The 22,670-nt window shown below is 36.8% G+C and overlaps 1 long non-coding RNA gene across 1 annotated transcript; it reads left to right on the top strand.

Moving 5' to 3' along the window:
- Positions 1 to 356: 356 nt before the first annotated feature.
- On the top strand, positions 357 to 22,450 carry LOC132342594 (uncharacterized). Its single transcript, XR_009491026.1, has 3 exons — positions 357 to 2,791; positions 10,149 to 11,458; positions 12,576 to 22,450. It is a non-coding gene; the product is annotated as an uncharacterized lncRNA (long non-coding RNA).
- The last annotated feature ends 220 nt before the right edge of the window (positions 22,451 to 22,670 follow it).

Genomic DNA, 22,670 nt, shown 5'->3' with positions numbered 1-22,670 from the left:
TTTCTCATCTCTCTCCAGAATCATCCTTATTTCTAGCTTACATTTCACAACCCTTCCAGCCTCTACCTGTTACCCAGTTCCAAAGCCACTTCATTTGTGGTATCTGTTGCATCAGCACCTACTTTGCATGACCAATTATTGTCTTAGTCTGTTCAAGGTGCTATAAGAAAATATCATCAACTGTGTCTGGGTGACTTATAAATAGAAGATATTTCTCACAATGCTGAAGGCTGTGAAGACCAGGATCAAGGTGCCAGCAGATTCAGTGTTAATAAGTACCAGCTTCTTGGTTCATAGGCAATTGTCTTCTCTCTATGTTCTGTTGTGGATGAAGGGGTGGGTGGGTGGGGGCACTCTCTGGGATCTATTTTATAAGGGCACTGATCTCATTGATGGGGATTACAGACTTATGCCCTAATTACCTTCCCAAAACTCCATTTCAAAATATGATCACATTGGGATTATGTTTCAAAATCATTTTAAGGGGGCACAAATATTCAGCCTTTAGCAGTGTTTATGCTACATTCACAAAGTGGACTATGAGGTGCTATTGAAACAAACAAACCCCTTTTACATTATTCACAGGAGTTATGTTCTATAAAATTGGTTCTGAATTAGCAAATACAGAACCATTGCTCCTAAAGGAATTATAGTGTTAGGTTCCATTTGACCATAATATTTTTGCCAACTGATCAAGTGATAACCTATGTGTGTTTCTGTTCAAAGGCATATTATTTAATATATATTTCTTATAAGTGATTAATGATACTGAAATAATGTAAAGTCAGAGGCTCTGGGGGCCATGTATGTTATACAGATTTGTTTAACAAATTTTTTATAAACAAGCCAGTCTTATCAGCATTGAAAATCTGCTCTTAATTCATTACATGTGTAACGCTTAGTAGGTATATTTTAAAAATTGCTTCCGCAGCCTCCTGATGTGAGAACCATCCTCGTTTGCATGTTTAACATTTTTCAAGCTGTATCACCTTTTGAAACGTGCAAGTCAGCCAACACTAACCAAGAAGTTTTAACATTTTCGTGACCCAGGGTAAAGTGACTATAAATTTCTTTGGCTTTCAACTTCACAACAGTGCTGTCCACTGCACTTTTATTATTAGTCATCATCTCATGAATCCACACATTTGGCTTCTTTTTCATTATTTCCATAGCTTCATCCCACATTACAGATGTTACTTAGCACTTCTGGAGTGGCCTCACAGACAGATATACACATTTGCTTTTTCTTTCTCTGGATGTACCCTATTATTAACTAATTAACATTGAACATATGGTCCAAAGCAGTATAAATCAAGCCTGGATGAAGTTGATCTAACATGTATCTTCTACATAAGACACATCGCCGACTTCTTGTGCTAACAAACAACAGACAACAGTTCATCACTCTGCTTGGGGGCCATTTAAACAGTGAAATCATTGACAAAAACATACCAAAGCAAAATTTAAAAATGTGCTAAGTAGAAAACAAGAACACTTGTTTAAATAGAAGAGCTGAAATAACAAGGCAGAGTGTCACCTTGTTTGACCTCAGTTGGAATGTGCACATCAGATGGCTCAAATTTTTAACTGTTCTGCGTGTCTGCAAATGATCCAGTAAAGCCCACAAGCACTGACTGGGACTAAAAATAAATTTTGGTGAGTATGCAAACCCTTAAATACAGAATCCCTAAATAATGAGAATCAAACATATATATGAAGAAGGAATATTATAGTATATTTTATTTGCTTGGATTCACTTATGAAATATTTTATAAGCATTTGATACCTGATAAATACCAAGTTTATAAGGATTTATGAACATTCATTCTCTTAGAAAGTATACAAACATGTAAGTACAGTGGGATGAATATGAAATTATTATTCTTGGTCAGTTTATAATTTAGTGTGTTTACACATTGTAATGTACAGGGTTGCAGAGTCGGACACGACTGAGAGACTGATCTGATCTGATCTGATATGGTCACAGGAAAGAGAAAATAGAAGATTCATCTGATTAACAATGGAAAGTTGATATTTCTTTTCACTTGTGGTATGCACCTCACTCTGACCAGCACTTTCTTTACTCCTCATATATTCCATACTCTTCATACCAATATAGAAAATGAATAGAGAATGATACTAATTAAACTTTATACAAATTATCTGCTTTCCTACAATTTTAATAGCAAGGTAATGAATATATTAGAACTATAAAAAGTAGGAGACCAAAATGGAAAAAAGTAAGATTTTATATTTTTACTGAATTTTTAAATTTTCTTAGGATCATTATACTTGGACAAGTGACATGCACTGACAAGGTAAGCTTTTTTTTTTTTTAATATATTTGAGCATATTCAATTTAAGGTCAGTGGCATTTACTTGTTTATGGCCACACTGGGTCTTTGTTGATGCACAACGGCTTTCTCTAGTTGAGGCAAGTAGGGGTTACTGTTTTGTTGCCCTATGCTGGCTTCCCTGGTGGCTCAGAGGTTAAAGCATTTGCCTGCAATGCTGGAGACCCAGGTTCGATCCATGGGTTGGGAAGATCCCCTGGAGAAGGAAATGGCAACCCACTCCAGTTTTCTTGCCTGGAGAATCCCATGCAGGGAGGAGCCTGGTAGGCTACAGTCCACGGTGTTGCAAAGAGTCGGACACGACTAAGCGACTTCACTTTCTCTCGTCACAGATCCACGACATGTGGGATCTTCCCAGACCAGTGATTGAACCTGTGTTCCTGCATTGGCAGGCAGGTTTCTGACCACTGGAACCACCAGAAAAGTCTTCTGACAAGGTAATCTTACATGCAAGTGTTATTCTATATTTTATTTCAACAAAAAGATAGTCCATCACTTAAAAATTGCATAGTGAAATTTGTCAACAACAGTCTGTATGCTGAAATCATACCGATGTGTGAAGTTAAAAAGTCCTTTGAAGATAGGGACTTCATGTATAGATATCAATGTTTGATATCATTGATATCATGTTTAGATATCAAACCAGTGATATTTGCATTCAAGGGGATGAAACTATACTCTGTGAAAGTAAGAGTAACAAAAGTTCCCTAGGGGAATTCCCCTCCAGAAATAATCTTTCCTGTTCTTTTAATACTTTGAATCATTATATAAACCCTTTATTTTTTAACTAAAGTTAACAGCCATGTATTTCACCCTTGGAGATTTTATTTACCATATTTACTCAAGAGAATTCTCCAACATATTTTCAAGGTAATTTCTTAAACCATGTTTGCAATTATATGCAATTTATCATATTTGTGTGATCTCTGTATAAAGTGTGTTGTTTTATCTATATATATTTTCTCATATTTATTATTAACTAATGAAAATTACATATGGGTATAATTTCACTGCTGAGTTATATATTGACTTGAAATATTGGTGAGGAAGTTAAAGTAGTGGTCTGGAAAAAGATGCGAAAGCATTCAGAGCACAGGAAAGGAAGAGAGAAAGAATAACAAAATCATACATAGGTGAAATGAGAATTTATGTAGATGGAGGAAATCATATTCATCAATAAACTTAGCAACATGGGCCTAATGGGGGAAAGGGAAGAATATTAAAAGTAAACATTCATAAAATACAATTAAAAGCACAAAATACAATTAAGAAAAAGTCAACATTTTCTAAATCACTTGATTTATATATGCAAAATATATATTTTGGGAATGATATAAAATAGATTATCAGTATATGTAATTCACAGTATGATACTACTTTAGATTGAAATGATATATATTCAGTTCAGTCACTCAGTCGTGTCCAACTTTTTGCGACCCCATGAATCGCAGCACGCCAGGCCTCCCTGTCCATCACCAAATCCCAGAGTTCACTCAGACTCATGTCCATCAAGTCGATGATGCCATCCAGCCATCTCATCCTCTGTCATCCCCTTCTCCTCCTGCCCCCAGTCCCTCCCAGCATCAGAGTCTTTTCCAATGAGTCAACTCTTCGCATGAGGTGGCCAAAGTACTGGAGTTTCAGTTTTAGCATCATTCCTTCCAAAAAAATCCCGGGGCTGATCTCCTTCAGAATGGACTGGTTAGATCTCCTTGCGGTCCAAAGGACTCTCAAGAGTCTTCTCCAACACCACAGTTCAAAAGCATCAATTCTTCGGCGCTCAGCCTTCTTCACAGTCCAACTCTCACATCCATACATGACCACAGGAAAAACCATAGCCTTGACTAGACGAACCTTTGTTGGCAAAGTAATGTCTCTTCTTTTGAATATACTATCTAGATTGGTCATAACTTTCCTTCCAAGGAGTAAGCGTCTTTTAATTTCATGGCTGCAGTCACCATCTGTAGTGATTTTGGAGCCCAGAAAAATAAAGTCTGACACTGTTTCCACTGTTTCCTTATCTATTTCCCACAAAGTGATGGGACCAGATGCCATGATCTTCGTTTTCTGAATGTTGAGCTTTAAGCCAACTTTTTCACTCTCCACTTTCACTTTCATCAAGAGACTTTTAGTTCCTCTTCACTTTCTGCCATAAGGGTGGTGTCATCTGCATATCTGAGGTTATTGATATTTCTCCCAGCAATCTTGATTCCAGCTTGTGTTTCTTCCAGTCCAGCGTTTCTCATGATGTACTCTGCATAGAAGTTAAATAAACAGGGTGACAATATACAGCCTTGACGAACTCCTTTTCCTATTTGGAACCAGTCTGTTGTTCCATGTCCAGTTCTAACTGCTGCTTCCTGACCTGCATACAAATTTCTCAAGAGACAGATCAGGTGGTCTGGTATTCCCATCTCTTTCAGAATTTTCCACAGTTGATTGTGATCCACACAGTCAAAGGCTTTGGCATAGTCAATAAAGCAGAAATAGATGTTTTTCTGGAACTCTCTTGCTTTTTCCATGATCCAGCGGATGTTGGCAATTTGATCTCTGGTTCCTCTGCCTTTTCTAAAACCAGCTTGAACATCAGGATGTTCACGGTTCCCATATTGCTGAAGCCTGGCTTGGAGAACCTTGAGCATTACTTTACTAGCGTATGTATAGTAGCTTACTACTACTACTACTTTACTAGCAATGAACATAGGTATGCATATATCTTTTCAAATTAATGTTTTTGTTTTCTTCAGATTCTTCAAATATCTACCTGGGGTGGAATAGCTGGATCATATGGTAGTTACATTTTTTTAGTATTTTTGAGGGGTCTCCATAGTGTTATCCATAGTTGCTACACCAATATACATTCACACAGTGTCTGAGGTGTCCTTTTTCTCCACATCTTTGCCAACATTTTTTATTTGTGTTCTTTTCATTTTTTAGATATAATTAATAAACTATATAATTCATCTATTTAAAGTATACAATTCAGTGTTTTAGTGTATTTACAGTGGGATGCAACCATGTAATTTTAGAATATGTCAGTCTAAAAGAAACCCTGTACTATTAGCAGTAAGTCTCGCTCTCTTCCACCCTTCCACCCTCAGTCCTAGGCTGCTTTGCTTTCTCTCTCTCTAGATTTGTCTCTTCTAGACATTTACTATAAGTAGAATTGTACAATATATGGTGTCTTATGACTCATTCATAATGTTTTAAAAATTCATCATGTTGTAGCACGTATCAGTACTTATTCCTGTTTATGGCTTCGTGATACTTCATTATATGGATGCACCACATTTTATTTATCCATCTCACAGCTAATGGGCATTTGGGTTGTTTCTACATCTTGGGCCTTTATCATGAATAATGCTGCTATGAAACTTGGTGTATGAGTTTTTGTGTAAGTATCTTTTATTTCTCTTGTATAGATAGATAACCAAGGAATAGAATTTCTTGTTTTTCTAGTAACTATGTTTAATATTTTGAGGAACTGCCAAACTGTTTTTACAAAGAAGTGACTTAGCAGCAGCAGTATCATTTTACATTCCTACTAGCAATCTATGAGGGTTTCCATTTCTCCTTATCAATACCGGTTTTTATCTGTCATTTTGATTGTAGCCATTGTAGTGGGTGTGAAATGGTGTCCCTGTGGTTTTGATTGACATTTCCATGATAATTAATGACATTGAGAATCTTTTCATATGTCTCTTTGCTATTTGAATACTTTCTTCAAAAAATGTATATTCAAGTCTTCCACTCATTTCTATATTGGCCTATTTGTCTTTTATTGCATTTTAAGAATCCTTTATACACTCCAGTTACTAATCAGATATATGGTTTGTAAATATTTTCTCCCATTTTGTGGTCTTTTTGATGATAGCCATTCTGACAGGTGTAAGGTAATATGTTATGGTTGTTTTACTTTGCATTTCTCTAATAGTGATGTTGAGCATCTTTTTGTGTGCTTACAAGCCATCTTTAGTGTTCTTTGGAAAAATGTTCAGTTTTTCTTTTCATTTTTTAATCAGGTTGCTTTTTTGTTTTTCTTTTGGATATTGAGTTTGAGTTGTATGAGATATTTTTACATTTTGAATATTAACCCCTTATTGGTCATATCATTTACAAATATCTTCTCCAGTGTGGTAGGTTGCCTTTTTGTTTTGTTGACGATTTCCTTTGCTATGCAAAGGCTTTAAAGTAGGTCCCCTTTATTTTTGTTTATCTTTCCTTTGCCTTAGGGAACAAATCCAAAATATATTGCTACTGTTTTTATCAGAGCATTCTGCCTGTGTTTTCTTCTAGGAGTTTTATGGTTTCCAGTCTTACATTAGGTTTTTAACCTATTTAAGCTTACTTTTGTATATGGTATTAGAAAATGTTCTCATTTTCGTCGTTAAATGTAGCTATCCAGTTTGCCCAGCACCACTTAGTCAAGAGTTTATCTTTTCTCCATTGTATATTCTTGTCTCCTTTGTTTCCAATTGTTTACTTTCTACAGTCTTTCCTTTTTCTGTTTTATAAGCATGCTTGTTCCTATTTGTTCCTGTCAACCAGTTAGGCTGGTGTCTGTATGTCTGTAGATTACATGGATATAAATAAACCATCTAGTGGTACTCTGAGATCCAGATGCAGAACACAATTTTTCACAGCTATTTTCCAAATACTACTTTTTATAGGTGGTTGAAAGTTGAGACTGGAGGAATCTCTTTTCAGTCAGGCTTGTCTAATGTTCTTACATCCTACAATTGTGTATACTTTTTAAAAAATAGAAAAGGAAAGCAGAGTGGGAGGGTTTGTCTTCACTATCTTGCTGGAAAATGAAGAAATGGGGTGTTTTGTTCATAGGAAAGCCTTCCCTGCAAATCTTTTGGAAGTTAATGGTATTTTATAGACTCTACCCACTCTACTTCTGCTGTGTCAAGCACTCCCCATCAAAATCAGAAAATGCCTTTGATAGATGGAATTATTGACCTCAATTCTTTATCCATTCCCTTTACTATATAACTTTGCAACCTTTCCCACAAAAGAGAGTTTTCCACTGGCTATGACTTGCTTTGCCAATGGGATGTGGGTGGCAGTTACCCTGTGCAAGTTCTGTACTTAGGACTTAAAAGGTATCACTGCTCCCATCTCTCTGAGAAAAGCTTTCCCCAGGCATCTACTACTCCTCTACACAAGGCCTAGAAGAATGCACTGGGAATTTTCACATGGAGCCAATTGCAACTGGGTGTACAGCTTCAGGCAGAGCCACTTAGCTGAAACTAGCCTAGCTGAACCAATATCTTGCGGACCTGTGAGCAAGAATAAATGATTACTGTTTTAATCCACTGAATTTTGGAGTGAGTTACTTGTTATGCAGTAGCAAGTTATAGCCAACTGATACAATGCCCTTACTCCTTTTGTCTCCTCAATTCATATATTCATTCTTAGCTCAGTATGTTGTCGTTCAGTCACTAAGTCATGTCTGACTCTTTGCAACCCCATCGAGTACAGTATACGAGGCTCCCCTGTCTTTCACTGTTATGTTTGCCAAAGTTTGCTCAAATTCACATTCATTGAGTTGATGATACTGTCTAACCATATCATCCTCTGCCGCCCGCTTCTCAGTTGCCTTCAGTCTTTCCCAGCATCAGGATCTTTCCAATGAGTCAGCTCTTTGCATCAGGTGGCCAAAGTTTTGGAGCTTTTCATCATCAGTCCTTCTGATGAATATTCAGGGTTAATTTCCATTAGAATTAACCAGTTTCATCTCCTTGCATTCCAAGGCATTCTCAAGAGTCTTCTCCAGCACCACAATTCAAAAGCACTGATCCTTCAGTGCTCAGGCTCCTTTATGGTCCGACTCTCACATTGGTACATGACTCTTGGAAAAACCATTAACTTTGACGATATGGGTCTTTGTCAGTCAGCAAAGAGATGTCCCTGCTTTTTAATAAACTGTCTAGGTTTCTCATCATTTTCCTTCCAAGGAGCAAGCATCTTTTAATTTCATGGCTGCAGTCACTGTGATTTTGGCACCCAGGAAAAGAAAATCTGTCACTGGTTCCACTTTTTTCCCCTTCTATTTGCCATGAAGCAATGGGACTGGATGCCATGATCTTAGTTTTTTTTTAACGGTGTGTTTCAAGCTAGCTTTTTCACTGTTCTCTTTCACCCCCAGAAAGAGGCTCTTTAGTTCCCAGTCACTTTCTACTATCAGATCAGTATATTTGTGGGCAGATGAGTATTTCTTCGAGCCCTTTCAAAGTGTTGCAAGAAGTGATTATATGCGTTGACTTTAGTAACAACAAACTGTTAGCAAACAGTTCCTCTTCCTAATGAATAATAACTTTATGGAAGGGACTACATCTTCCGGTCTCTTGGTCCATAGACCAAGCTTGTGCATGAGACAGTCCAGTCTTGTAATTAAGTCATGCTTCTGCCACTGAATCACTGTGTTGAACCCTTTAATCTCTCTGAATTTCCCCATCTGTTGGGGAGAGAGTTAGTAAAGATAGTGTACATGAAGTGCTCAGCACACAGTGTTAACAGCTTCTATATATTTATGTTTGTGGAATAAATCAATGAATGCTATTTTTCCTTAATGTTGTTGACCTGGTATCCTTTAAAAGGTACCCATCTCTTCCTTTTTGCCAAATATGGCACTTCCCTTGAGCGCTTTCTGGTGCCTATCTAGGTCTAACACCATGTGTCATCACTGTGTCTTTCTTCCCTAGTTTCTACTCAGTAAACTACCTTACTAGCGGGTGTCCAGCAGGAGACCTGGCTGTCCTGGTCAGATGGTGCTTTATACTCAAAGAGCAGCAGTGGTATCTGATGGTACACTGAATGATTACTAAGTTCAAATACTTTGTATGAATAATCTAATTTTTCAAAAAATCAAATGATATGGACTGAACTGTGTTCCCTTCTCCCCCAATCTCCCAGATTCATATGCTAAAGCCCTTACCTCCAATGTGATTGAGGTATCCAATGAGGATAAGACCTTTCAGTTCAGTTACTCAGTCATTTCCAACTCTTTGCAACCCCATGGACTGCAGCACTCCAGGTCTCCTTGTCCATCACCAACTCCCGGAGTTTACTCAAACTCATGTCTGTTAAGTCTGTGATGCCACCCAAACATCTCATCCTCTGTCATCCCCTTCTCCCCACCTTCAATCTTTCCCAGCATCAGGGTCTTTTCCAATGAGTCAGTTCTTCGATCAGGTGGCCAAAGTATTGGAGTTTCAGCTTTAGCATCAGTCCTTCCAATGAATATTCACGACTGATTTACTTTAGCATAGACTGGCTGGATGTCCTTGCAGTCCAAGGGACTCAAGAGTTTTCTCCAACACCACAGTTCAAAAACATCAATTCTTCGACACTCAGCTTTCTTTATAGTCCAACTCTCACATCCATACATGACTATTGGAAAAGCCATAGACTTGATGAGTCGGACCTTTGTTGGCAATGTCTCTGCTTTTGAATATGCTGTCTAGGTTGGTCATAACTTTTCTTCCAAGGAGTAAGTGTCTTTTAATTTCATGGCTACAGTCACTGTCTGCAGTGATTTTGGAGCCCCAAAAATAAAGTCTGCCTCTGTTTCCCCATCTATTTCCCATGAAGTGATGGGACCAGATGCCATGATCTTAGTTTTCTGAATGTTGAGCTTTAAGGAAGGCATTAAAGTTAAATGATGTTATAAGGGTGGGGCCTTAATCTGAGGGGATTGCTATCCTTATAGGAGGTGAGGAATATTATTTTATAATTCATATATTATAAAATGTACATTTTGTTATGGTTTATGCTTTTAACCCACAGATACTCTAGACTACACTTCTGACTGCAGTGGTGAGCTTCAAGTTGACAAGCTGAGGATTTTAACGTATTCATTCAAGATATATAGTCATAGCACCATAAAGCTTCTTTGACATTGATAGAATTTTCACCCTGGGTTGAAGAAGCTAAAAGCCAGAGACTGAGTTTGATGGTTTACAGTATTAAGAAGTAAGTTAACAAGTTAACATCATAGTCTAAGCAGTTTCTGGTGCTACATCTGGGAATTTGATTGGAAAAGAGTGAGAATCTGCATATTGGAGTAGAGAAATTATAATGGGTTTGGATAAGTCTGAACATGTACATTCCCTTACTGCTGCTGTTGTTCCCTTGCTAGGAGAAGCAACAATTCCCCCCTCTAATGAATCTATTTCTTCTTTGAATGAAGAGCATAGCATGCCAGCTTCAATCATTTATCTTTCAAGGGTATGAAAATTTTATTTATGATCTTTACCTACCAACCTGCATATCTTCCAGACCTATAATGAAGTTGCAGCATGTTCCATAGACAAATACAGAATCTGACTTGTATGAGGTGAATTTTTTGTCAAAAAAAAAAAAAGGTAAGTTTTTTTTTGAATTTACATTGGCAGAAATATTCTACATATTTATATGTTTTAGAATGAATTCCAAATCTGTTAAACCATGCTGGAAAGAACATATGTATGGGACGGATTTATCACTGTGAGTATACCTATCAGACAATTTTTGAATTCAGTGTGCTACTTGAATGGTTGGAAATGGCTCCAACAGTTTGCCACAGTGATTTTCTAGAAGAAAAATGTGACCTATATTAAATAATTCCAAAGATATTTTGGTGTAACACAGAGAAAACAATCCAAAGAGTTAGTGAGTCTGGAATGTTGGAGTTCTGACATCAAATACAAGGTCTCATTTTAAACTCTTAAAATTTATTACACATTTTGAAATAATAGTCTATGCACTTTGTATACTTCAGATACATGCTGTTTCTTTTTGATATTCATAAATAAACACAGGGTTAAGTTTTATATCTCTAGGCCTCAGTACTTACCAACATTAAAATACATAGCTGACTTGTGTGATGATAAAGCATCTATGTTAAATCTACCTAAACATAGAGAGTAAACATTTAAATGATTTCTAATAAACCACACAAGAGCAGTAAGGCTCGTTATGGGCACTGTTATAAGGCACACTTGTATACCCTTCTCTGCTTCCCCCTTCCAGTAGCAGCAACCAGATGTGCTGTCTGTAATTGTGCTGTATCCAGGCCATCTAAAAACTGGGGACTGCCTGCACCAAAACAGATCAAGGTAACAACACTATAACTTCTAGGACACTAAATCTATTTTTTATCAGTTCAAATTCACTTAGTGATTGCTTCACAATGCAAATCTGATCATATGACTCCCCTTTAAGACACTTCTGAGTTGTCTCATTGTCCTAGAGATGGACACTCTCAAAATGATGACTGAGGCACACAGAGGCTACCCTCTAACTTTAGAGAGTCATCTTGTTAACCTTTCCCTCCTTGCTCTCTGCCTTTCAGAGAACTGACTCTCCTTCCCTTTGTGGAACATACTACCCTCTTTCACATTGCAGGCCATCTGTATATGTCATTCTGTGTCCAAAATTCTTATTCTCCTTTGCCTAGGTACTTCCTAAATTTCTCCTCATATTGTATCTCATGTATTATTTGTACCCATCAACATAGAACACTCCTTTATAGCATTTAGACCTTTTATGCATCTTAAGTCGCTTCAGTTGTGTCCAACTCTTTGCGACTATGGGCTATAGCCCTCTAGGCTCCTTTGTCCATGGAATTCTCCAGGCAAGAATACTGGAGTGGGTTGCCATGCCCTCCTCCTGGAATTCTTATCAACCCAGGGATTGAAACCTTGCTTCTTACTTGTTCTGAATTGGCAAGTGGGGTTTTTAGATCTAGTGCCACCTGGGAAGCCTATTATAGTTATATACTTATTATATTTATTTAGAGTCTTTAATAATTACATATTTTATTAGTTTGGGTCCTCCAGAGAAATAATAATAGAACGTCTATTATATATATGTGTGTGTGTGTATATATAGAGAGAGAGAGTGGCAGGGGAGGGAGGAAAAGAGTAAGGAGTAGTGAGAATATGTATATGTGTATAGAGGGAAAGAGAGAAGATATATTTATTTTAAAAATGTATTATAAATGGTTCAAAAGAATATGGAGGCTAAATTCTAAGATTTACAATCTGCAAGGTGGAGATACAACAGAGCTAATGGTATGGATCCACTCCAAAGGCAGGAAAAAATGATATGTCAGCCCAAAGCAGTCAGGTATTCTCACTCATCGAATGTCAGCTGCTCAGTACTATGGTAATATTTTATTTACGGTGACAGTGGAGTAGTATTTCTATAATATGTTTGCAATGATGGTTGCAGGAAGGGTGTGTCTACAGAGCAAAACAGGTGAGAATGAGTAAAAGGGACCGAGAAGCCTCAACTGGAAGAGCTCTTGCCAAGTGAACGGGCTTGGCCACAGGTAGGTCATCCTAATAGGATGATCAGGGTTGTTGATCATTTAGATTGACCTCAAACTCTGCATGCACCATGGCCTCAAGCCTTAGGATTTAAGAAAATTGGGCAGTAGAACCAAAATTGTATTAAAATATTTATAAAGTACTTGAAGCATGAGACACAAGTCTTAGAAAGACTAGTGAAGATATATTAGGGTAATTTTGAGACACAGAATTGTATATTAAAACTACTGTAGCAACTTAGCACTGTAATATGCACTATTAGTGGCTGAATAGGGTGTATCAGTCTGGTACAATTGCAGGGCCAATAGTTGCATTATTTTTAGTGCTTAGATATTATCATTGGCATTTTAAGCTTTGCAACATCAGGGAGTGTAAAAAAGAATGACTCCACCACATACAACCCTGTGTGAAACTCTGTCAGGAAATTTTCAGATATATGTGGAATATTAGACTGCTGGGAGGTCTCACAATATTGAATAGAGTCAAAGGCAAAGATATCCTCCGATTCTGTGATTCCAAGTTCCACTGGAACTCTAGATTACAGAAGGTCATTGTGAACAGCTGCTACTGATTTACAGTGTTGGCATGCGTGCTTAGTCACTTCGATCATGTCCAATATTTTGCAACCCTATGGTTGGTAGCCCACCAGGCTCCTATGTCCATGGGATTCTCCAGGCAAGAATACTAGAGTGGGTTTTCATTGCCTTCTCCAGGGGATCTTCCTGACCCAGGGATTGAACCTGTGTCTCCTGTATTGCAGGCACAGTCTTTACTGTTTGATCCACCAGGGAAGCCCTTACAATGTTTCAGATCAGATCAGTCGCTCAGTCATGTCTGACTCTTTGCAACCCCATGAATCGCAGCATGCCAGGACTCCCTGTCCATCACCAACTCACGGAGTTCACTCAGACTCACGTCCATCGAGTCAGTGATGCCATCCAGCCATCTCATCCTCTGGCGTCCCCTTCTCCTCCTGCCCCCAATCCCTCCCAGCATCAGAGTCTTTTCCAATGAGTCAACTCTTCGCATGAGGTGGCCAAAGTACTGGAGTTTCAGCTTCAGCATCATTCCTTCCAAAGAAATCCCAGGGTTGATCTCCTTCAGAATGGACTGGTTGGATCTCCTTGCAGTCCAAGGGATTCTCAAGAGTCTTCTCCAACACCACATTTCAAAAGCATCAATTCTTTGGCACTCAGCTTTCTTCACAGTCCAACTCTCACATCCATACATGACCACAGGAAAAACCGTAGCCTTGACTAGATGGACCTTTGTTGGCAAAGTAATGTCTCTGCTTTTGAATATGCTATCTAGGTTGGTCATAACTTTCCTTCCAAGGAGTAAGCGTCTTTTAATTTCATGGCTGCAGTCACCATCTGTAGTGATTTTGGAGCCCAGAAGATTGAAATATAGTTCCTTGGTCATAGAGAAATACAAGACCAATGTATTTTTCTTTCTCATTGCATTCCTTCAAATTAAGAAAATATATTTCTATAAAGTTTTGTGTATCATAGGTCTTAACATTACATTTTTAAAACATATAACAGGTGATGATTGCTTGGACTCCAGATAGCTTCAAATTATATGCCATAAGAAGTATTTGAAATGCATACAGTGGAATAGCATTCTTTTTATATATTCATGTCTGTCCAAAAGTTTCCATGTGAAAGAAAATACTATCAACCCATTGCTGCTGCTTCATACATGCTTCAACCATTCATCATCACTAATATACTGTAGGATGCAACATGACTCTGAAATCTTTCCCAAAACCTATGTTTTGAGAAATCTGCCAGATTATTTTGACTCCCAGGGATTGAAACTTTGATGAGGAAAAGAATTCCTCACAACATCAGCAGACACACACAACACTCACACTTGTGTGTATATAGGCACACTATCCATATGTAAGTAAAACTCTGGGTTAAATACTGAATCTGTATATTCTACCTGTGTGCCCATAAAAACTTTTTGCGCCTGATGTATTTGTTTGTTTTCAAATGCCTGGAGATAATTATATCAGCCCCACAAGATCTTTGGAAGGACTTAATGAAGTAATGTTTAGAAAGACATTAACAGAATGCTTGAGTCACAGTAAGTGCTCAACAAATTAGTAGTGGTAGTTTGCAAATTGAGTAAAGAAAACAAATGTTAACTCCAAAATCACTTCACTGTAACACCTAAAGAGAATAATGATTTTGAGCAGAGATTGTAGTTTTTTATTTCTTCATCAGTAAAAGTATATTTTAAAAACTACTGTTATACTTTTTTTCACTTCATTTCCTTCTAGTTCTAATTTTGCTGTTACACAAACTTAAGGTTTGTCTATAGCTTCATAATTTAGTTTTTTTCTAACAAATTAATTCCTTAAGTAGTTAAGCCAACTAGCCCCTCTTAGAGTTTACTCAGTGCTTTTCCCTATAAAACATTTACTTAACTGTATGTATAGCTTGTTTGCCTTGACTGAACTAATCGCACATTTTATGTTTACCTATCCATAAAATTTTACCTTCTGTAATGTCACATGATTAAATACATAAAATGGATTTATGACAAAAGTTTACTTAATAGTTTTATGAATTTCATGAGCCTCTAATTCAAGATTCTCATTTTTTCAGATGAATTCAAGTATTGCTATCTAAAGATGAACTTATCTCCTTTACACAATACTACATGAAGTGTATGTGTTACATAGTTTTTCTATACAGGCAATACAACAAGAAATCACCTGGAACATTACAAGCAAAACTGCACTTAAAATTTGTATATCATTAGCTTCCAGTCTAATGTTTTCTGGGAGACAAAAGAAGCTTAGTCCTGATGTTTAATTCTGATAAGAAAGGCCTGGAACCAAAACGAATTTGACTGTCACCTAGTAAATTGAGTAGGCTTTGGGCTCATTCCATCCTATCTTACCTGGTAGAATTTTAAACTGTGTCCTATGCAAAGTCTATTAAACTGACAGCCTAACCAGTGTTCCCAGTTCTTCTTTCAGTGTACTGATTCTCAGTACCCCTTCTCCTTCTCTGGATGGCTCTTTAACTCTCTGTTATTCTCCACTGCTTAATTATTTCATTAAATTTATTAATTTTACTTATTTTAGATCAATCCCAGAACCAAAGAAGAAACTTGGAATTTTCTGATCATTATATTTCTTAGCCATAGTACTTGATAGGTGAAAAGAACAGAGCTGGAGCAATCATGCTGCCTGACTTCAAACTATATTACAAAACTATTGTAATCAAAAACAGTATAGTAGAGGCACACAAAAAAGACACATTGATCAATGGAACAGACTAGAGAGCCCAAATATAAACTCACAAAATTATGGTCAATTAATTGGTGACAAAGGAGGCAAGAACATACAACAGAGAAAAGACAGTCTTTTCAATAAGTCGTTCTGGGAATACTGGACAGCCACATGTAAAAGAACAAAGATAGAACATTAGATAATACCATATACAAAAATAAACCCCAAATGGATTAAAGACCTAAATGCAAAACTGGATACCATAAAACTCCTAGAGGAAAACTAGGCAGAACCCACTTTCACATAAACTGCAGCAATATTTTTTTGGATCTATCTCCAAAATGAAGTAAAAGCAAAAATAAACACATGGGACCTAATTAAACTTAAAAGCTTTTGCATAGCAAAGTAAAGCATCAACAAAATGAAAACGCAACCTACTAAATGAGAGAAGATATTTGCAAAGGATACAACCAATAAGAGTTAATATCCAACAATTCAACATCACAAATACAACCTGAGTAAAAAATGGGCAGAAGAACTGAAAGGACATTTTTCCAAAGAGGAAATGCAGATGGCCAATGGGCACATGAAAAGATGCAAAGACATTCAACATTCCTAATTATTAGAAAATTTCAAATCAAAATTAAAATGAGATATCATCTCACTTCTATCAGAATGGCTATCATCAAAAAGACCACAAAGAAACAGACAAAATAACTGGCCACAGAGTGGAGAAAAGGGAATACTCCTACACTGTTGCTAAGAACGTACTTTGGTTTAGCCACTGTGATAAACAGTATGAAGCTTTCTCAAAAAACCTAGAAATAGAACTACCAGATGATCCACTAGTCCTGGGTATATATCCCAAAGAAACCAAAATACTAATTCAAAAAGATACATGCACCCTAATATTCATAGTAGTTACTGTTGCTAAGGTATGGAAGCAACCTAAGTGTCTACCATAAAGACATATCTTCTTTATCTACCATAAAGAAGATATGGTATACATACAATAGAATGCTATCCAGCTATCAAAAAAGAATGAAATTTTGTCATTTTTGTAGCAAAGTGAATTGGCTTGGAGGCACTATGCAAAATGAAATAAGTCAGACAGAGGAAGACTAATAATGTATGAAATCATTTATGTGTGGAATCTATAAAACTAGTGAATAAAAGAAGCAAACACAGATATAGAGAACAAAGTAGTGGATACCAGTGGGGAGAGGGAAAGAGGAAGTGGTAATAGAGGGGTAGGGAAAAAAGGATTATCATGGGATTATATGAAATTATGTGTGTAAAACTTCTGAAATTATAATGCACTGTAGAATTTAAAGAAGCTTTCATTCATTAAAATTTTTACTCTAAAAAAATATTTATTGAACCAGTCAATTTACAACATTGTGTTAAATTTTAGGTGTATAACAAAGTGATTCAGCTAAACATGCATATGTTTTGCTTTTCTTCCCAAGTCCTTTTCCCTTATAGGTGATTTTAAAAGATTGGTTGGTTATCTTTTATATACAGTAGTATGATGTTAATCTCAACCTCCTAATTTATCCCTCCCCACCCCATTTCACCTTAGGTAACCATAAGTTTGTTTTCTATGTATGTGGGTCTTTTTTTTTTTTTTTTTAAGTTAAAGAATACTGTAAAGATAAATTTCAAAGTCAGTGGCTAAGACAGAGATGAAGTCAATTAAAAGAAAGATTAAAGGGAACAAATTTAATAAAATTGTTAAGATCCAAAAATTATCTGTCAAAACCCACAGAACTCAACAATGTAAGTGAAACTATACAAATTAAAAAAAAAAATCAGGAGGTTGGGGTATTCTAGGATAGATATATTTACACTTGAACCGAACAGCTTAGTAAATGTATGGCAACTGATGGGACTCAAATTTCTCACTGTTGGCATAGGAGATTATACTTCTACTTAAAGGGAGGAGGCTGGAATGATTCATGTGGCAATGGATTAGAGGTGTAGACATCAGTATGAACTCACATTCAGCTTAATATAGAGTTGGTTACATATAGAAATATTTATAGAGATATGTTTACTACATGGGTGAGTATACCCTGGCTTTGTCAGCTGAGGAGGTCGTAAAAACAAGAACTCAAAGAAGCAAAGAACATACCTAGCTTTTAATACCTTTCTCCAATAAAAAGCGGCAGGACTCCTTGGAGAAATGGTTGACTCTAGTTCGAGGGTGGGAAATACACAATATGGGCCTAAATTATGCAATGCTGGAAGGCAGGGAACCCTTCAAAGCAAGCAAACAAACTATAATGATGGAGGTATGTCAAAAAGACACAACACCCACTAGAGAGCTTCTAGCTGGCCAAAGATAGAATAGCTTGTGCAACAAAATAAGTAAATATTAGATTATAGCTCAGTGTATAAAATAAATATTTAAATTCCAACTGATAGAAATGACTGAATAAATAAATACATAGAGGATATGAAACAAATCTTCCAAACCAAAGAATTTAAAATAATTTATGGATTATCTCATCCTCAAGGAGATGGTGTATAATTACCCATTCTTTAAGCATGAGTTGCACATACTGACGTACTTCCAAAGATCACAGTATAGAAAAGGGAGGAGTAACTGTTCAACAGGGAAAGCTGGCAAATGCTATCTCTGCCAGATTATCAAGGTTAGTATTAGTAACAGACTGGTTCCAAATTAGGAAAGGAGTACATCAATGCTGTATATTGTCACCCTGCTTATTTAACTTATATGCAGAGTACATCATGAGAAACGCTGGGCTGGGTGAAGCACAAACTAGAATCAAGATTTCCAGGAGAAATATCAGTAACCTCAGATATGCAGATGACACCACTCTTACTTATGTCAGAAAGAGAAGAACTAAAGAGCCTCTTGATGAAACTGAAAGAGGAGAGTGAAAAAGCTGGCTTAAAACTCAACATTCAGAAAACTAAGATCATGGCATCTGGTCCCATCACTTCATGGGAAATAGATGGGGAAACAGTGGAAACAGTGAGAGACTTTATTTTGGGGGGCTTCAAAATCACTGCAGATGGTGACTGCAGCCATGAATTTAAAAGACATTTGCTCTTTGGAAGGAAAGCTATGACCAACCTAGACAACATGTTAAAAAGCAGGGACATTACTTTGCCAACAAAGGTCTGTCTAGTCAAAGCTATAGTTTTTCCAGTAGGCATGTATGAATTGAGAGTTGGAATATAGAGAATGCTGAGCGCCAAAGAATTGATGCTTTTGAACACTGGTGTTGGAGAAAACTCTTGAAAGTCCCTTGGACTGAAAGGAGATCCAACCAATCCATCCTAAAGGAAATCAATCCTGAATATTCATTGGCAGGACTGATGCTGAGGCTGAAACCCCAATACTTTGGCCACCTGATGTGAAGAACTGACTCATTGGAAAAGACCCTGATGCTGGGAAAGACTGAAGGCAGGAGGAGAAGGGGACAGCAGAGGATGAGATGGATGGCATCACCGACTTGATGGCCATGAGTTTGAGCAAGCTCCAGGAGATGGTGATGGACAGGGAAGCTGGGCAAGCTGCAGTCCATGGGGTCACAAAGAGTTGGACACTACTGAGTGACTGAACTGAATTGAATGATATGATTAAAATGTCATATTTGTGGTCTTCCTTCCCCAAACTCATAAACCAAATAATCCTGAGAAAAAGTACAGACAAATCCCAGTTGAGAGACATTCTACATAATACCTGACCAGCATTCCTTAAAACTACCAAGGTCATCAAAAACAGGAAGACCCAATGAGTAAGTGCAGTGTGAATCCTACATGAGATCTTAGAAGAGAAAAAGGACACTGGATAAAAAGGATGTCTGCATAAATCCGGTGTTCAGTTAACAACCAATAGTAGTTGTTCAATTCTGGCAAATATACCATACTAATGTCAGATGCTAAAAACAGAGATAATAAGTATGGAGTATATAGGAACTCTCTATATCATTTTTGAAATATATCTAAAATAAAAACTTTAATAATGTAATTTTAACAAATCTGTTTTGACAGGCAGAGTATAAAAAAATCTATACAATCAGAAAACCAAAAAATCTTTTCATTGTATAGGAAAATACTTGGCACTTTATTTCTTTTATATAAATTTATTTATTTTAATTGGAGGCTAATTACTTTACTATGTTGTATTGGTTTTTGCCATACATTGACATGAATGCACCACGGGTGTACATGTGTTCCCGGTCCTGAAACCCCTTCCACCTCCCTTCCCATACCACCTCTCTGGCTCATCCCAGTGCACCAGCCCCGAGCACTCTGTATCCTGCATCAAACCTGGACTGGCGATTCGTTTCACATATGATAATATACATGTTTCAATGTCATTCTCCCAAATCATCCAACCCTCGCCCTCTCCCACAGAGTGCAAAAGACTAGTCTATACATCTGTGTCTCTTTTGCTGTCTCACATACAGGATTATCATTACCATCTTTCTAAATTCCAAATATATGCGTTTGTATACTGTATTGGTGTTTTTCTTTCTGGCTTACTTCATTCTGTATAATAGGCTCCAGTTTCATCCACCTCATTAGAACTGATTCAAATGAATTCTTTTTAATGGCTGAGTAATACTCCATTGTGTATATGTACCACAGCTTTCTTATCCATTCATCTGCTAATGGACAGCTAGGTTGCTTCCATGTCCTGGCTATTATAAACAGTGCTTAAAAGCTTGTGCACAACAAAGGAAACTATAAACAAAGTGAAAAGACAGCCTTCAGAATGAGAGAAAATAATAGTAAATGAAGCAACTGACAAAGAATCTCAAAAATATACAAGCAACTCCTGCAGCTCAATTCCAGAAAAATAAATGACCCAGTCAAAAATTGGGCCAAAGAACTAAACAGGCATTTCTCCAAAAGAAGACATACAGATGGCTAACAAACACATGAAAAGATGCTCAACATCACTCATTATCAGAGAAATGCAAATCAAAACCACAATGAGGTACCATTTCACGCCAGTCAGAATGGCTGCTATCCAAAAGTCTACAAGCAATAAATGCTGGAGAGGGTGTGGAGAAAAGGGAACCCTCTTACACTGTTGGTGGGAATGCAAACTCGTACAGCTACTATGGATAACAGTGTGGAGATTCCTTAAAAAACTGGAAATAGAATTGCCATATGACCCAGCAATCCCACTGTGGCATACACACCAAGAAAACCAGAATTGAAAGAGATACATGTACCCCAATGTTCATTGCAGCACTATTTATAATATTTGGCATTTTAAAGCAGTTTTTTTATAGTATATACTTAGAGTATCTTTCACAGGTATCTAACTATAAGTCTAGAACTTAACGTGTTTTCTAGGAAGAATACACATTGATTTAATAAAAATTAAAATATAACTTCAATTTCTAAAGAATTGTGTGATTTACTGAGTGATTTCACAAAGTCTCTCACTTCTTCTAAAGAGAGTAGAAAAATATTGCTATCATAACTTTATAATGAGAAAACTAAAGTTCAGACACATTAAAGGTCATGTTAGTGCCATAACAGAGTTAGCACATGGCAAAGTCAGAACCTTGAAAGGATCGCCTCCAATTCATTGACTTGCTTTTCAACTTTGCCTTGAAAAAAAAACGTCTAATGAGATTCTTTAGTCATGTGTAAGACAAGTGCATATTGGTATGTTGGAATTTCAGCTACCTTTAAAGAGAACAAGGTTAAAGGATCTTCATCTAAAATTAAGTATAAACTATAACTACATTTTCTCTCTGCCTTCCTTCAATGTTAGAGGCCAAATTTTTATCTTACGTTCAAAAGTATGAAATTAGCCAGGTATAGTTTTCATGCCAGGACTGTGGATCGTGCTACAGACACCCAATCGTGGAAAAGACAGACTGACCTATATGCTCCAAGACCAAGCAGTGATGAGAAGTCCAGGTACCCAGTCTTTTCACTGTCCCCAGTAGGAAGATTTCAGACCCACTGATGACATCTTCACTTCTTTTTATTTGGTTCTGATACTGATTGCTGGCTACTAATATTTTCGTTTTTCTCTCTTCCTTGTAGCCATGGGAATTATTTCAGGAATGGATGTGTAAGAATTGACCTGATGAAAGGCAATCCTTGAATTCAAAGGAGTAAATTACAAAGAGTTTTTCATACTGCTGTTGGCCCCTCTACCACCCCTATTTGGGGATAATTTATGTAAATTGTATGTGTATTGTAAGTGTAAAATTCAACGATTTTTAATAAAATTATCAAATTGGGTATTTTAATAAAACCATCAAATTGTTCTAACATCTGTTAGAACATTACTACCACCCCAAATTGATAGTTGTACCTGTATGCAATTAATTCCTTCTTTAACTGTAGTCCTAGATAACCACTAATTGCTTTCTAACTATAAATTTGCCTCTTTTTGGACATTTCATATTAGTGGAATCCAGAAACTTATGGTCTTTTGTATATAGCTTCTTTTATTGATAAAATGTTTGATTTTTGAGACACACATGGTATGCCATGTATCAATATTTCCTTACCTTTTATTGATAAGTTCTTCTATTGTATAGATGTACCACATTTGTTTATTGGGTAGACATTTGAATTGTTTCCTGCTTTGGCTACTATGAATAATGCTGTTATGACCATTTACCTACAAATCTTGTATGACACATTTATTTTTCTTGGTTAGATTCCTAGCAGTAAAATTACTAGGTCATATTCAGTATTCTTGCCTTGAGAAACCCATGGACAGTATGAAAAGTAAAA

The sequence above is a fragment of the Bos taurus genome, chromosome 17 (assembly GCF_002263795.3).
Source record: "Bos taurus isolate L1 Dominette 01449 registration number 42190680 breed Hereford chromosome 17, ARS-UCD2.0, whole genome shotgun sequence".
Lineage (NCBI taxonomy): Eukaryota > Metazoa > Chordata > Mammalia > Artiodactyla > Bovidae > Bos > Bos taurus.
Note: the sequence above shows the minus strand (reverse complement) of the source record. Positions and strands in the feature narration are given on the sequence as shown.